Raw genomic sequence first — 14,640 nt, 5'->3', positions numbered from 1 at the left:
TTACTGCCCTCAAGATGCCTAGAAACAGAAATGAACTACATCTAACTAACGTTACTACCCAGCCCTGATGCAGCTCAGTTCCTGGATGGGTTGAACAAGAGGCTAGGAATGATGCAATGAAAGATGAGTAAATGTGAAGATAAGTCAACAGAAATAATAAACTGAAAAATAGACTAGACCAAAAAATAAAATGGAACATGTCCAAATTTGAGAACTATGTAGAATAATAGTAACAGGTCCAAAGATACGTGTAGCTTACATTTCAGAAAGAAAAAAGATGTAGGGAGTAATCAACATATTAAGAGATAATGGCTTAGAAATTTCCAAAGTTTGGGCTGAGGGTTTACCTCCATACCACAGCATTTCCCTAGCATATGTGAGGTCATGAGTTCCATCCTCAACACACATGAAAATAAAATTAAATAAGTAAAAACAAAAAGAATAAGAAATTTAAAAATTGATGAAAGGTACAAGCCTACAAAGATAACCATACCAAAGATTTTTTAATTTATTTTTTAATTGACAACTTCCATGATTGTAAAATATCCCATAGTAATTCCCTCCCTTCCCCGCTGTCCCCTTTGAAACTCCACTCTCCATCATATCCCCTCCCCTCTCAATCAGTCTCTCTTTTATTTTGATGTCATCATCTTTTCCTCCTCTTATGATGGTCTTGTGTAGGGAGTGTCGGGCCACTTTGTGTCTGGAGGAGCACATTGTAAGGAGTCCTACCCTTCATTTAGTTCTTACATTCTTTCCACCACCTCTTCTGCAATGGACCCTGAGTCATGGAAGGTGTGATTGAGATATTTCAGTGCTGAGCACTCCCCTGTCACTTCTTAGCACCATGGTGCCTTCTGAGTCATCCCAAAGTCACTGCCATCTGAAAAGAGAAGATTCTCTATCAAAAGTGAGAGTAGCATGAATATAAGGGAATGAACATTAAGAGAAGTGCTTACTGGGCAGTTTGATGACCATAGTATATACATTTAGCCAGACAGCAACAGATGTTACACCCTTAGGGCTCATGACTACTCCTGTTTTAAGTTTTCAGTATCAGGGATGTATTCCCTCCCATGGAGCGGGCCTCCAGTCCAGTTAGAGGGCAGTTGGTTTCCACCATGACAGAAGTGTCCCTATTGTACCCTGCTCCTGATTGGCCAAATATAAGGCTTGCAGTGCCCACTGTTAAGTATCTTCACTGGTGATTTCTCTCTCCCATTGAACTTCATGCAGCATGGCCTTTTCTAGCTTTCTATAAGCTGGTCTACATGGAGGAGGTTATCAGCTCAGCTTCAGCAGGGTTTATCAGTGGCCTTGCAGCCCAAGACTATGTGGAGTCTTAAGCAATAGGGTCTTATCATCTATTCTTGGTGGGAAACTAAGAGCCTAGGCAATGGATTGTAATGTTTTGGGAACATCCCTGGCCAATAACTCACTGGAAGGTATCCCATCCCTGGCACTGAAAATTTTCTAGTAACAATCTTTGTTTCTGAATGTTCCATTGTCCAAAAAAGTAGGTGTCTATATGATTTGTTTATATCCTCTTAGATTTTGATTAGCTCTCCCTCCACCTTTCCTTCACTCAGTCTCTTCCTCTGACCTCACTTGGGCCTTTTCACCCCCACTAATCTATTCTTCTACTTACATATATACAATACCATCCTATTAAGTCCCCCTTCCCTCCCTTTCTATCTCCTTTCTAACACGATTTTTTTCAGTGTCCTGACAGTGATGCATTTGACATCTTCAGAAATAGGGTCTTACTACATAGATCTGGTGGGCATTCAAGTGCTGTGACAATAGCCTGTATTGTTTTGGTAGCCTCAGGGACCAAAAACTCACTGGGAGATTTCCCACTCCCGGCACTGAAAGTTTTCTGTAACGACCTAGGGCTTCTGAATATGGTGTCACTCACCCCCACAAAGGAACTTCTGCCCAAACTCTCTTTTTTTTAAGTTACATATTTTCTAACTAGCTAACAAAGAAGTAGGTTTACATGTGGCTTATTCAGAACATCGTTAGCTCAATAATCTCAACCAAGATAAATATAAAGAAAACCATACCACGGAACTTCATAATCATCCCTCTGAAACCAACAGCCAAATGGCAGGAAAGAAAAAAAGAAATGTTAAAGTTTGCCATTGAAAGGGATCAAAGTAGGAGAGATGAGCTATAGAAATTAGTATTAAGCAAGACTCAGGAAACATTGAGAAAGAGAGGCAGAAAGAATGTGAGAACCCCGGGTGGGCGCGGGGGCGGGGGAGGAGCACCTTGAGCCCTCTTGTCGGGATATGAACGTGACCCCACGGTGGACCCCCTTACCTCCATGAGGCCCGCACAATGTTGAGCCCATCCACATTGTGACACAGAGGATGGAGGAGGGAAAAAAGAAAGAGACATCAAAATCGAAGGACTACTTGGAAAAAGGAGGCATCTCAGTGGGATAGGAAACCATAGAGGGCAGTAGGGTGGAGCCATGATCACGCTGCAGTATGTTTACCTATTCAAATTCTCAATGAAAAAACAGAGAAGTGAGTTTCTGACAAATTTGTAAAGTCAAGATATGTTGAGTGTGTTTGCAAGCATATGAGAAAAAGAAAATAGAGGAATAAATACTGAAGCAATCTAGAACTGCAGTTAGAAGCTGTGGGTTGGAGTGAGAGAAGTGTGGATGAGATCTCTGCAGGCCACGGCAGAAAGCACCAACTCTGTATATCTGTTTTTGTCTCAGGACTGGGAATTGAACGAAGGACCTCACACATGCCACTCAAGCACTCTGCCAGCATGCCTTATCTCTTGCCCTTTTTACATTTTTCATTTTTAGACAGGGTCTCACTAAGTCACCCAGGTTGTCCTTTCATTTCCTCTGTAGTACAGGCAGGTCTTGACTCTGTAACCCTCCCTCCTCAGCCTCCCAAGTAGCTGGGATGACAGGCCTGCGCCACCAGGCCTGGCTTCTGTCCATTCTGTCAACGTAAAATGCAAATGGCAGCCAGAATCCTAGAGCATTTCAGTTCTCCCTTCATTTTATATCCCACAAACTTTTCTCATTTCTAATAGGTAAAAATTCATATTTCTCCACATATGTACCTTTTTCAATGGACTAACTTTCTTCCTTTGACTATAAACTTTATCTGGGATAATCTTTCTCTGCCTGAAGAATTCTTTGTAATTTTTTTTTTTTTTTGTAGTAAAAATCAGCTAATGAGAGCTACAGAGATGGCTTAGCAGTTAAGGTGCTTGCCTGCAAAGGCTAATGACTCAGGTTTGGTTCCCCAGTACCCAGGTAAAGCAGATGAACCAAGTGGTGCAGGCATCTGGAGCTCATTTGCAGCAGGTAGGGACCCTTGTGTGCCTACTTTCCACCCCCCTCTCTCTCTTTCCATCTCTCTTCTATCTCTTACTGCTTGCAAATAAATATTTTTTTAAAATTATCTAATGATTAATCTGTGGTCCTGTCTGCTTGAAAATACCTTTATCTCACTTAAATGCTGCATGGATTCTTTCACTGGCTGGAGTTGACAGTGTTTCATTGTTTTCAAGTCCTCTGCTGAAATGTTCCATCTTGTTGTTTATCTCCTTAATATTTTCCCCATAAAATCTGCGTTGGGTAATGGCAATATATAAAATCCTGTAATCTGTTTCTCTCCCCTGTTATTTCTGCTCATTGTTATTCATGCTTCCCTAGGGAATTTATCTTAAACCTAAGCAAAGATGAATGAACAAATTTGTTCACTGTATTGGCATATATGATTTAAAAATAGATTCCAAACAAATACTCAACAGTGGGAAAATCTCTGTTGTTGTGATAGCATAGTTTATGCGCAGGTTAAATACTATTTAATGGCATTGAGAAAATAACAATGAGACAAAAGAATAGAAATAAGCATTGTTGGTAGACTATGACCAAGTATGTGTTTTGTGGGTTTTGTTTTTGTTTTTTGTTTTTTTGAGGTATGGTCCCACTCTAGTACAGGCTAATCTGGAATTCACTCTGTAGTCTCAGGGTCACCTTGAACTCACAGCAATCCTCCTACCTCAGCCTTCCAAGTGCTGGAATTAAAGGGATGCACCACCATGTCCGTCCTTCAGCTGTGATTTTTAAGGTGCATATTCAAAGGAAAGTCATCATTAAATAAATCAAATACAACAGTCACAGGTGGTGGTAAATTACAAATAATTTGTATTTTCTTCTCCTCAGTAAAACTTACTTATTTTTATCATAAGTATATATAACTATGTAATCAGAAAAAAATTCCTTAGAACACAATAAACTAGTCATTCACATTTAAAAATTAAAATACTTAAAATGCTTCTATTATGAAAAAAAGGAACTTGGTCTGATAGGTATAAATTAAGAGATTTTTCTCATATTAGGTTTCCCTCTACATAAATTTGGGTATCCAACTAAACTATAGTTTTCTCCCTGAGTATTTCTACATCCAAGTCTGTTTAAAAAGCTTCATTGACTCAAAGTCTCAAGCTCCTTTTCTGTCTCCTTTTCCTTAAATCTTGAGAGAAGTAAATATTTATTGGGATATTGTGATTATGGGAGTTTCTTTATTTTCAAGTTCCTGTTGCTACTATTATAACATGGATCACATGACCTTTTTTTCATTTTTGGCTCAGGCTAACCGGCTCCATGGTATCCTCTGGAAAGGTTAAGGGCAGACTTTGCCAACTGTCCATCAATCATCCTCCCAGAGTGAGATCTTGGAGCTTAGAAGCCTGACTCACTGCAGCCAACCATCTGCATCCTGGACTTGTGTCCTTCATGGCTCATGAAAACCAGTGGTGTGACATGAAGTCGTCCTTGAAGATCAGGGGCAGTGCTGCTGAGACCCTGGAATGGTGCCCGACTGACTGAGGAAGCAGGCATCCATTTCTCTTGATGCTAATTTCTCCTCCATCTTTACTCTGTTTTGAGTTATTTCCAGGGAGGGCTACTGTCAATTAGAAGACACATCCCTGGCGTGGCTCAGAGTGTTTTCATTTCCCAAATATTTTTCTTCAATTTCCTTAATCCATGCTTTTTTTTTTACAAGTGATTACTATCTTCCCAAGTTAGCTTCATGAATAAAGTTGATTAAAGAGCAATATAAATTAGATTATGCCAAATAAATATCCTGGCCCCACGATTCCTCAGAACTCCCTTTAGGAGCACTGTATCTGTGACCGATCCTGGAAACAGCTGCCTCTCCCAACAGAGCCAGCTGCAGAGCAAGAGGAGGTAAGGGTCAGATGTCTCCTGGAACGATCAGGCAGTAATCTGGGGCATGATCTTATGTGAACAATAAAGCATGCTCCAAAAGCCAGCCCAGAAGTGCCATAATGCCGCAGTGTCCCACGTGGCTCCTTTTATTCACCTTCCAAAAAGGAATTCAAGGGTAACGGATGGAGAGCTTTGCAAACGGACTGCAAATATTTCATTAAGAGGAAAATGCAGGCCCTAGTGTGAGTTCATCTGAGATCTATATCTGTTGGGTTGTCTAACAGAGTGGAGGGCAGATGCTATTTGCACTGGAAACTGGCCGGTTTCCCGGGGGGGTCGCATTCTAAGGGGAGAGGCAGTCTTGCCTAAAAAGCAAGGGTTATAGAAGGGGTAGATGGCCTCCTACTTGGATGAAAGATAGAAGCAGGTTGCAAGTAAAAGTAAGAAAGCTGTTCTATTATGGATATCCATGGCGCAAGCATCAGACATCACACACACACACACACACACAACATAGTGGATGGCTGGGGAGATGGCTCAGCAGGAAAAGTACTTGTCATGCAAGCATGAGGACCTGAGTTCAGACTCCCAGAGCTCACCTAAAAGGCAGGGTGTGGTACCATGTGCCTATCGTCCCTGTGCTGGGAGGGAGAGGCTGGTGAGCTAACTATCTAGTCTAACTGAATGCATGAGCTCCAGATTCAGTAAGAAATTCTGTCTCAAAAGACAAGGTGGAGAATGACTGAGGTGGACACCCAACATCAACATCTGGCCTCTATGCACACACATAAACTTGTATGTCTACACACATACAAATATGCACATACACATGCATGCACACACACACACCACCACCACCACATACACCAAAAAAAAAGAGGTACACAGAGACAGGAGTCAGTTTTCCCATCTTGCCATAGACCGCCACATTACTTTCCCAGGAATTCCCAAGTGAATTAGGAGCAGGGCTGTAAAAGATATGACAGCATTGGTGGAAAACAGTAAGATCCAATCAAAGAAAGAAGGACATGTGACCAGGGAGGCCGGGCATGCCTACAGAAAGATAACACTGCAAAGAGCCTACTTGCTCAAGGACAACTGAGACATACCCCAGGGAGAGACTGAGATGCACTGGGTAGAACTCTGCACTGAATTGGATGTCACCAAAGGTAACAGAAGGGCCAGGGAGCGTTGGTGAGAGACAATAAAATTTGAATTATTATTCATAATGTGACCCCATTAGGCACACAGGCAGGAGAAGTTCAGGGAAATGCAGGTTACAAGAGCCTATCTGAGGCTATAATTACCAGCCCATTTATTTTCCACTGGTGACAGGGACAGAAGGACAGTAATTGGAGGAGTGTTGTGCTAAGACTCAGACAAATTGTGTTCCACTTATTCCATATTTTATAGAGAGCGCTCAAGACCAGATGACCTCTGGAACATACTATGGCTCGTTACTTTTGACAGGTTGTGCCAGAAAACATGTATCGCTAAGTGATTCATCATCGTTTATGTCCAGGTCATAAATCTTTATTCTTCAAAAGCCATGCTTGGGATTCTGGGCAAAGTGAAGTTTTTATTCTTTTTGGTTGGCAGTCAGAAGAATGGCCTCTTGATGCCATTCCTTATAGATTTTATTGTTTCTTGGGGAACCATTTTGTCCACTGGCCTGTAACTTGTTTTCCACACAAGTAAAAGAATACAGTTTGTTGTAATTGTGGAAAGGACTTTCACAAGTCCATTTTCACATACCTCTGGGGTAATTGTGTTGGCTGAAACCTCTGCTAAGTTAGTTGATTGGTTCATTTATTATATAGAGTTATAAAGTTTGCCTAAATGAAAATTCAACTTTCTGGAATTATCACAGCAATGAACTACTATCTTTAAAAATCTTACTTAGGAATTATCTTAAGACCATATGCAAAGGCACAAAGGGAAAGAAAAAAACCTTGGTTTGTCCTGCACTAATACCAGATCCTTACTATAAATGCAGCAAGCCTCATGGAATCCTCCTGAAAACCCTGATAAGCAGGCGTAACTACAAGACCAAGATTCTATTCCATAGGTGAAGACCTCAGGATTCCTGAGGTAATTTATGGATCTAAGCCTCAAACCTGCCCAGGAGATTTTGTTGAGGTGATAGCAGATGAATATCATAGAAACCATACCTTGGCGCCCACCATCCTCTGCCCAAGTGACAGAGGCTTCGTCCGGAGCGAGCAAGCCCCTCTCTCGCTTCACACCCCTCCTGGCTGTGCTCCTGCCCCGGCCCTGCAAGAGCACTGTTGTCAGGGGAGACTCAGGATACAAAAACTTCCTTCCAGAACCTTCCCCTCAACCCATAAACACTGCCTCTGGAAGATATTTTCTGTTCCCATAGGAGGGCTCATGGCATCTTGTCACAATCAGACATTTGGTTCTTGGGACCCTCCTTTACTTTCCAAATCACATGAAGACACCAAAAACATAGAGACCCTTCATTAGGAAAAACTTGAAGGCAAAATATTCTAGGACAGAATGTGTGGGTTACCATGAAAGGGCCTATATTAAAGATAAGAAAATGCAGGTGTTCAGACAGCCAGAGATTATTGAGAAAATTTCTGTCCTAAAGTTAGTTGCTTTCCCTAACTGACTGATGGGCAATGACACCCATTCTCTCAATCGGGTAATGATTTAGATGGCAACTCCCTAAGTTGAGATGAGTTGCCACCGTTCCCATGTCCTCAAAAGTTATAACCATTCTATTTTAAAGAGAGGAAAACAGACCAAAAAGTGAAACAATTGTTCTAGATTAATGCCTAATGTGTCGTGTTGCCTGCATAGGGGATTTCATATGACTTTGGGATTGGATTTTTTAAAACCTTCATTTCTCAATTTTTATTAGTGCCGAGGTCCAGCCTTAGCGGGCTTGTAGACCTCGAAGGGGACGTGTGGAGTAGGCATTGTGAGGACATGCTGTGGACCAGTGGTTCAGGTGAAGCACACTGGATGCAGAGCAAAACTCTGCTTCTTTATTTATACTTTTATCATTATTATTATTGTTTTGCAAGCAAGACATAGCAACTTATTCATGTGGCTTCTATTCTCTAAGAAATCTTGACAATATTCCTCTCTTCCCTTGGTTTCTTCTGCTTCTGCTTAACTCGTGAACTTCTTGGCCCATAGACACTCTGATAACATCTTAAACTCTAAGAAAGTCAAAGATTGCAAGCTGGTTTATATCTTACCCAGTCTCATGGAAACTAGCCAAGAACCCTAGCAGGCAGCTTTTTCAGCTGCAAGGTGGTAGATATTTTTTACCTCAGAAAGGGCTGGTTAGGCACTCTACATAATATTACCTTGTGGCCTGAATAACAGTACGTTTCTCTATTTCTAATCCAGCACTGATTTAATTGTCTCTCCATGACCTTTCTTTGTTGCTCCATTTTACAGCTTGGTCCTGACCTTGCAAGTCTCTCCATAAAAGGAAGATTTTGATATTTATCTCTTTTCCATCTTTCCAGACCATTCTTACTCCAATAGTGTATGCCCCTGTGTTGCAGTCCGGTTCGCATTGCTGGTAGAAATCACCCAACCAAGAGCAGCTTCTCGGAAAAAGAGGTGTATTTTGGTTTACAGGCTCTAGGGGAAACTCCACAATGGCTGGGGAAAACGATGGCATGAGCAGAGGGTGGACATCACCCCCTGGCCAACATAAGGTGGACCACAGCAACAGGAGTGTGTGCCAAACACTGGCATGGGGAAACTGGCTATAAAGCCCATAAGCCCGCCCCCAACAATACACTCCCTCCAGGAAGCATTAATTCCCAAATCTCCATCAGCTGGGAACCTACCATTCAGAACACCTAAGTTTATGGGGGACACCTGAATCAAACCACCACACCCTGTGTATGGTAAAGGTTGATCGATCCAACCAGTGTTTTGCATTGATGTCTTTCCTTTAGGAGCCCACCAAACTCTAATGTTAATTCTGAAAGTTACATATTCTGATTAACTTCCTTGAGTGGGCCCAACCGACTATTTGAAAGATGTTTACTTTTGCTTCCTAACATGTCAGTCTCCTTTTCTAGTAAGTCACCTGTAGGTTCAGGAAATGTGCCCATTCATTCCTGTAATCATCTTGACAGCAAGAATTTTCTTGTAAGTAATGTTTCTTGGGAACAATTGGTAAGGCATGCAACACTGTGAGGAACATGTCTCATTAGGTGAAAAATACATTTGCGGTGTTGAGAAACTTGGTTCATTTAAATTAGGCGTAGTTTCAGGATCCATCATCTGTTTACCTGTTTAAACATTACAGCCTCAGAAATTTCTGCAGAAACATTCTTTTCCTGTTTAATCGTTGGTGACTGTTTAAACACACCTGAATTGGATTCCCTATTACTACTGAGAAGAGGAAAGTGAAAGCAAAAAGAAGTAACAGTATACTTATTATAATTCAAAAAAATTCCAAGAACAAGATAGCAGTAGCGCAGACGGCCAGGCACAGGCGTTCTAGGCGGTCGCGGAAGGACCTCCCGGCTTTGCCAGGGCAAGTCTTGGATTCCGCAGCCCTTCAAGACAGAGTCCCGCCAGCGCCGCACTCCAGAGCCAACTGCTGCAGCTGCGAGGCCACTGCCGTATTAGGATCTTTATTTTATTTTACTTACTTATGAGAAAGAGAGGGAGGGAGAAGGCATGGGCACACCAGGGTCTCTAGTCACTGCAAATGAACTCCTGACACATGTGCTACCATGTGCATCTAGTTTAGGTGGGTTCCAGGGAATTGAACCTTGGTCATTAGGCTTTGCAGGCAAGCACTTTAACCACTAAGCCATCTTTCCAGCCTGCTTTTTAAATATTTGTCATTTTATTTTATTGTTATTTATTTTTTTTAATTATTTATTTATTTATTTATTTATTTGAGAGCGACAGACACAGAGAGAAAGACAGATAGAGGGAGAGGGAGAGAATGGGCGCGCCAGGGCCTCCAGCCTCTGCAAACGAACTCCAGACGCGTGCGCCCCCTTGTGCATCTGGCTAACGTGGGACCTGGGGAACCGAGCCTCGAACCGGGGTCCTTAGGCTTCACAGGGAAGCGCTTAACCGCTAAGCCATCTCTCCAGCCCTATTGTTATTTATTTACTTATGAGAGACAGAATGTTAGGAACTTTAATATATAAACACACATTAACTTGATTGGATTCCCTTCCCATTATCCTGTTTTTCCTCTCTCCCTTACCCTCCGCCCCCACCCCCCACCCCCAGGATCCTCCTATTTCAAGGCAGTCCTTCCTCTGTTTTATTATCTTATTCCTTTTGTCCTCGTCCATTCTTCATGGCAAAATATTTATGAGCCAAGAACCGTGCTGGTCTTATGGGAGTATCAATAACCGTTAAGGAAATCAGTATGGAGGCTCCTTAAAAATCTAAAATTAGATCGACCATTTGATCCAGCTATACCTCCCCTAGGCATGCACCCTAATGACTCTGCTCTTTAGTATACAGATTCTTTCTTAGTTGTGTTTATTGCCACTGCCTTCACAATACCTAGGAAAGAGAGTCAGCCTATATGTCTATCAGTTGATGAACGGATAATGAAAACGTGGCATATTTTCACAATTGACTCAGTAGAGAAGAAAAACCCAATCATGAAATTCACAGGAAAGTGAATGGATCTAGAAAAATTATGCTGAATGAGGTAACTCAGGCTAGAAAGAGTAATTGCTCGTGTTCTGGGTCCTGTGTGGATTTCAGCTTGGAACACTGAGCTTTGTTTACAAGTTGTAGTGAGCATCCGTTTGGTTAAGAGCAGTGCACCAATGTAGATTTCTCAATTTGGAGAAACAAGGCACAATGATATAAAATACCCTAGACAAAACCGAATTGGGAGACGGACATACAGGAAGTCTCTACACCAGTTTTTTAACAGTGCTGTAAATCGAACTTTATCCCAAAAGAAAATGGTCACTTCATACACACATGCAACACCTGGACAGAGGGACCAGACCAAAGGGGCACACAAAGACACGGCTGAGGTGGGAAGGACAAAGAGAGGGACACTTGGCTTGACTGCCCCACTCCCAGCACGCATACAGACTGTCGTTCTGTGTCCCTCTGTCTGCTGCTGTGACCGCTGCCTTAGGCCAGCCTCTTAGACTGTCCCGGCGTTCCTGTGGGCTATATGGACACCCACCCCTGCTCTCACACTCCACCTTCTAATCCAGAGCAAACAGAGAAAATAAAAATAGCCCTTCCACATCTGTTCTAGAACCTTTCCTTCTTTTCTTATTCTCGGGCAGCCCTGGCTGCTTCTGAGGCCTCTGAGTCCTTCACGCTCTTCACATTGCCCCCGTCACTCCAAAGCCCCAGCAGGCGCATCACCCATGTGGGCACACCCCTCAGCTTCCAGGCTTTTCCTGCCCAGAAAGTCCCTCCTCAGGGTTTTGTTCTAGACAACTCCATTCAGCTATGATGGTCTTCTCATAGAATCCTCACTGGATTCTGCTCCCACCCTCCTTAGTTCTTTGCTTATTACCTTGGAAACGTGTTTTCTACAGTTCTAGCTCATTGACTGCTTGGCCTTCTAAGACCAAGCCATCCACACATCCCCAGAGCTCAGGCCTGCGATGGGTCGCTTAGAAGTGTCGGTTGATCTAACTGAAAGAAGTACCGAAGCACTAAGAAATCGTCCCAGAACCGGTCGCACAAGTGAGACTTGAGGCGCATGCCGAATGTAGTCCAGATGGAATGGCAAAGGCCGGAAGCGCCTGGAGAAGGCAGTGGGGAGCTGGAGACAGACAAGACTAGACAAAGCGAGCTAGCCTGTGGCTGGGGCTGTGGAAAGAAAGAGGACACGCTGGATTCTGCGAGCTCGTCTTCTGTTTCCCTGAACAGCCTGCCCAATGCTACCTCATGACTCTTCTGCTTTTCCGTTGTTTGGATTTGAGTTTTCTGGGTATCCTTTCAAAAAATATCATGACCTATGCCGACAGTGGTGTGAAGGAGACTCAGATTGCTTTTCTCTTTGCGCCTCCTAAATCAGCACTTCCAAGCTGTCTGTCATGATGAACTCACAGATGCCTCTGTAAAAGAGAACAAAAATAAATGACTAGACAAATGAAGCAAAAACCCAAATACATACAGAAATAAACCCAAACGTTGAAATATCAAATTCAAGAGACTTGGTGACTGCCTGATCTCAGTGAGCATTTGTAAATGCTTAGCGTCCACTTCTACGCCCGTCTCCTCTTGGATTCCTAAGGAATTCTGCACGCTGCCACACAAGGGCCTCTGTTCTGACTTATCAGAACCCCAGTCTCAGTCTCTTTGGTGTGGACGAGCCCTCTTTCCAAGCCTAGGAGCCCTGATGGTCATTTCTGGGGGTAAAGAGAAGGCCTGAGGTGAGCTGTTAGAGAGGACTCCTCAGAGCGCTCACCACAAGGTAACCGGCAGTCGGCACCAGGCACACGCATGTCCTCTTTCATCCTTGGGCGGCAGGCCCACAGTCCTCCCTGGGGTAGGCAGCCTCACTCTCCACCTGCTGTGAGCCAGTCCTCTGTCCATTCTCACATTAGCTGTCTCTCACTGCTCTTACATCAGACCGGTCCTGTGTAACCTACAGAAGAAAGGGGGATGGATAGTGCCACCTTTCAAGACTGGTCACAGAAAAGCCATGCAACACTTGAAGTCCAAGCACAGTGTGGCTACCCTGGAGGAGTCAATGCCAGACACACACATAGATACACCATGGAGAGAGCCAGAAGGAGACAGGACAAGAGAGATGCCTGGGCTGCCCAATGCCACACTGCTCTCGTCTGCCCAGCTGAGGTCCCCAAGTAGGTGAAACAAAACAGACTTATTCTTCTAACCTCCATCTGAATTGAAGATTCATGACTACCATGGGCTCCGTCACCCTGAAAATACATATGCTAAAATGCTAATCTTCATTGCCTTAGAATGTGAGTATAGAGACGGAGCCTTTAAATAGATAATTTAACTAAAACAGGGTTAGGAGGATGACTCCTAATCCAAAATGACTGAAATGACTGATGTCCTTATCAAAGGAGACAGTTGGGACTCCAACCCACAGAGGGGGAACGCCATGACATCACACAGTCATAAAGCAGCCATCTACCAGCCAAGAAGGGAACCAAGAAGAAACCAGTCTGCCTGCATCTTCCCTTTGGACTTCCAGCCTGTGGAAAAGTGAAGAAAATACATTTCTGTTGGTACATTTTAAGAGCAGCCCTTGCAAACTGATATGGTGAAGACAAAGTAATATTCTTCTTTTAAGCTACTAAAATTTAAGCATAAATTGTTACATGGCAATTTATGACCAGAATACCCTTAATCTTCCAGAAATATATACATTAATTACTGACATAATAGATGTTTTATAGCTTTCACAGAAATGCATTTCCTATAGATAAGTGATTGTAATCGTGTGAAACCCACATTCTTCCTGCTGCAACATCACTTATCTTACCATTATCCCACAGGGGCGCTGTAAGGCTCTGCGGAGCAAACACACCACAGTTCAGAAGAAAGGGAAATTGTGATGGAGAACCCTACCTTAAACATCCAAGCCTTCCAGGCTGCTATCAAAATGAATAAGTTAATTGTCAAGCTATAAAAATGCAATGACTATTAGGTCCCGCAATGTGCTATCATCTATTAGGATCGTGACAAGAGCAGAATTGGGTGAAAAAATGCGCTTTGCAGTCTCCCAGCTCACGTACTACTAAAGGTTAATTGGATTCCATTTCAGAGTCTGCACACCTCATAGGAGGGTGGCTGTTGTTATAACAAAACAAGGTGCATGATGCTCAGAAAATTCAGGTTCCCTTGGGGTCCAAAGTTAGGCATTGCCTCTCCCTGAATTAATGAAAATGTTGCTGGCAGTCTATGAGCTTTTACTACCCTACCCCAAAGTTTCAAGCAACTAGCAATGAACAGGTGTTCTTTCTCATTAATTTAGACATCACAGAGACTTTGGAGGGAAAATAAAAGGCATACAGAGGCAGCTATGGAATTTCCTGAGTTATTTCATGGGCCCAGCATTGCCAATGGCATGTGAAACCCATTAACTTCCCCCGAGTTTGTAGCTGGGTCACAGCCAGATGATAGGTGCTACAAAGTCCTCTAGCAGAATTCCAGGGTAGCAAAGTGACATCACCCATAACCTGATGTGCACCTTCTGACAGTGAGGTGTCAGAAACGCCCACAGAACTGTTCCCAGGGACACAACTGTTCCCAGGGGACAACAAAGCCCCTGTGCTGTGGAGTCTCCATTCTGCCAGCAAAGGTGGCCATGGTAGTTTTTGGCTTTGATTATGAAACATATTCAAATGTTTTCAACACAGTCCCTCAAATGTTTGTGATCCACCCTGGAATAAGTCAGGGCATCAGTGAGGAACACCAAATTGCACTGACAATTTCCA

This window comes from Jaculus jaculus, chromosome 15, assembly GCF_020740685.1.
Source record: "Jaculus jaculus isolate mJacJac1 chromosome 15, mJacJac1.mat.Y.cur, whole genome shotgun sequence".
NCBI classification, from domain to species: Eukaryota; Metazoa; Chordata; class Mammalia; order Rodentia; family Dipodidae; genus Jaculus; species Jaculus jaculus.
This window is presented reverse-complemented; position numbering follows the sequence as displayed.